General features: G+C 44.0%; 1 long non-coding RNA gene across 2 annotated transcripts; it reads right to left on the reverse strand.

The window, feature by feature from the left end:
• Positions 1–509: 509 nt before the first annotated feature.
• Positions 510–2,940, reverse strand: LOC116422987. Of its 2 annotated transcripts, none has more exons than XR_004233476.1 (3): positions 2,732–2,940; positions 2,129–2,308; positions 510–770 (listed from the first exon to the last, which is right to left on the reverse strand). It is a non-coding gene; the product is annotated as an uncharacterized LOC116422987 (long non-coding RNA). The 2 variants fall into 2 exon arrangements; XR_004233477.1 differs by having other exon boundaries at positions 2,682–2,733.
• Positions 2,941–3,150: the final 210 nt, after the last annotated feature.

A 3,150-nucleotide genomic window follows, 5' to 3' on the forward strand; every position in this document is an offset into this window, starting at 1 on the left:
AGTGCAGTTACTCAGCTAAATTCATTTAATTCCATTATTTGGGCAAATGTGTAATCTTTCTGAGCCAGGAGGGACCTGAGACATGGGACATACCTGTCCTATGGCCCAGCAGCCGGCAAAGGATGTGTCTAGTTGCTCTGAACAGCTTTGGGAAAAGGGTGGAGTCCTTCATAGCCCAATACTCTCTTCAGTACTCCTCAGGTTCCCAATCCCTTCCTATGGCCCACGTAGACACCGAGTTGCCAGCGTGGCCTTTTGCTGGGGTCTTAGTCAACCCATCATTTTGCTATTTCTTTTCCAGCTCTTTTTACAGATGAGTAAAGTGAGGCAGAAGAAGTAACTTGCCCAGGGTCACACAGCTGTCTGAAGTCAGTTTTGAATTCAGGAAGATGAGTGTTCCTGACTCCAGGCTCACTGCTCTATCCACTGCCCCCCAATTGGCCAGTTAGGAATTTATACAGTTACTTATAAGATGTTTAATGACATAGGAAACTTACTTTCAAGTCAAGTCAATAAGCATTTATTAAACCCTTACTAGGAATACAAACATGAGCAGAAAGAAACACAGTCCCTGAACTCAAGGAGCTTATATTCTAATGGAAGAAGATAATAACGAGCATAACCAGGAGAGGAGTAAAGATGTAGGAGGCCTGGAGATCCCCCTTAACATGGAGGATGTGAGAGAAAGCAGTCAGACCGAGGGATGGAGGGGGCTTCCAATGTATGAAGTCCAGGGCTGGAGTAAGCTTCCATTAGGAGGTTTCTGGGTCCTGGGAGAGAAAGTCCAGAGGAGAAGGATGCTGAATATTGACACGGAATCATTAATGGCTACTCTGTTTGACAATTGTGTCTCTACTAATTATACCGTGGCCTAGCTCAGACAAATGATGCCGGAGGCCAAATCCAAGCCACCATTTGTGTGGCTGGTGAGCCAAGAATGGTTTTTACATTTTAAAATAAAGTTTGTCATATCTGAACTTTCACAAAATAGGTGGTGGGTCAGATTTGATCTTTTCCACAGATGTTTTAGGAAATCCTTTGCTAAAATCTAAGTAATATATTATACTTAGAAATAGATAATATGTTAAATAATATAATTATATTACCTAGAAATTGGTAATATAATAGGTAATATATTATCTAGAAATAATATTTCTATATTGTTCCCTCATCCTTTGGTCTAATGACACTGTCAAAAAAGAAAATAAGTTTGGGGATGATTTGTTCTTGATGAAATAAATCATGGGGGTTTTCTATGATCTCTGCTTTTCTCTCCCCACAGCTCTTCACCAAGCGTTCTTTTAATGATTCAATTGAGACTTTTGGCAGGAATCGAACTCAACTTCCATTTTCTTCCCTTTTTGCAAAGCACCCGTCAATGGCATTCTCCTGACCTACATTGAATTATCGAGGAGGAAGTGTTGATCCCCAGGGGCAAGTTCTCAGGAGGCAGGTTGGGGTGTCAGCAAGGCCTTGGCAAGGAAGGGGATCACTTTTTTTTTGGAGAAAATGGAAGATTATATTGAGGGGGTTGGGAGAGAAGCGAGAACCAGCCATAGCTGGTCTTTATTTTCTAGGTAAAATAAGAACTGGGTCTTCTGCTAAGAGGGAGGTGGAAGTAAGTGGACTGAGTGCCATGAAAAAGTAAAAATTATTTGGGGCTTATCAAGTTCCCATCTACCTCCTCAATACTGATTACTGAGAGGTGTCCAATTTGAGGTTTTTTGCACAGAGAATTTTTATTGCAATGTGCTTTCATAAACTCTGAAGAGACTTATTTTGACTCCTATTCACAATGAGCAATCCAGTCTCCCAGAGCAAAGCTGGGAGTTTCATCACCTCAGGATTCTCCCTCTGAGGGGTTCAGCTAATTATTCTCTTATGTTATGGACTTAGGCACCCCCTTCTGGTGTGCTCTCCCCCAAAATCAAGCATCACTTTGACACCCATGCCATTTAATCAGCTAATACCAATTAAGCTTTTCAAGGATGTATTTACTGAGATCCAGCAAGAATAGAAGTAAAAACATTTTACCACAATAGAAGGAGGGGGAAACTCTTCTATTGTACCCGAGGTCCGGAGGAGGCAGGCTCACACTTAAAGCATTTATGTTCGGGACATTATTTACCCCGGCAGGATCCCCCATGAGATCAGCAAGACCACCGGACGGGCAGCACCCCTGCCACTCCGGGGCATGATTCACTCCTCACTGGCACCTCAGGTGGTTGGATTCCCATCACAAGTTTTGTGGTGATTAAGTCTCTTGACCTTTCAGGTGAAAGTCATAGTCCCCTCCAATATTCCTCACCTAAAAGCCAGAAAGAATAAAGGTGACATGTCAGTCTCAGGTGGGGAGGGACCCCTCACGCCCTTTCCCACCCCAAGGCTTGTAGCATGGCTCCCTCACTCCGGCACAGCCAAGACAGCCTGGCAGGCTTTTGAATACAGAACTCATTGTAGTTTAGCAACCAACCAAAAAGCTCCTCTGTATGGTAAGCCGAAAACATGCCTGGCTGGGCCAAGTTCTTGGGCTGATTGCTCGGGCAGAGGGTGCCCTACATGCCTGTAATGACTGAGTATCCATTGGCCAAGCCAATGGCCCAGCTCTTGCTCAATAGTCATGCTCCCAAAGTGCCATTCTTCCTTCCCCCATCACAGACACCTCTTTTCAAGGCACTTACTCCACCGGCTTCCACATTTGTCTTAGCCAAGGACCCGGCTCCTATTTTACCTAGAAAATAGAGACCAGCTGTGGTGAGCTTTCTCTTTTCTCTGAATCCTTTCAATGTAATCTTCCATTTTCTCCTCCTTTTCCTTGCTGATCCCCTGACCTGCCTCCCAGGAACTTTCCCTTTGAATCATCACTTCCCTTTCTAAATTCAATCATTTATTTTCTCTCTCTGTCTCTCTATTTGTGTCTGTCTCTCTCTTTCTCCATCTCTGTCTCTCTGTCTTTCTTTGTGTGTCTCTCTCTGTCTCTGTCTTTGTCTGTCTCTCTGTCTCTGTCTCTCTCCTTTCCTCCCTCCCTCCTTCTCTCCCATCTTCCCTTTCCCCCTTCCCTCTCTCCCTCTCTATCACTGCTTCCAACAAATATGCAAAGCTATCCCAAACCCTTAAAACTACAACAGTCACAAGCAAATCTCACTTGAC

This window comes from Sarcophilus harrisii, chromosome 3 (genome assembly GCF_902635505.1).
Source record: "Sarcophilus harrisii chromosome 3, mSarHar1.11, whole genome shotgun sequence".
NCBI classification, from domain to species: Eukaryota; Metazoa; Chordata; class Mammalia; order Dasyuromorphia; family Dasyuridae; genus Sarcophilus; species Sarcophilus harrisii.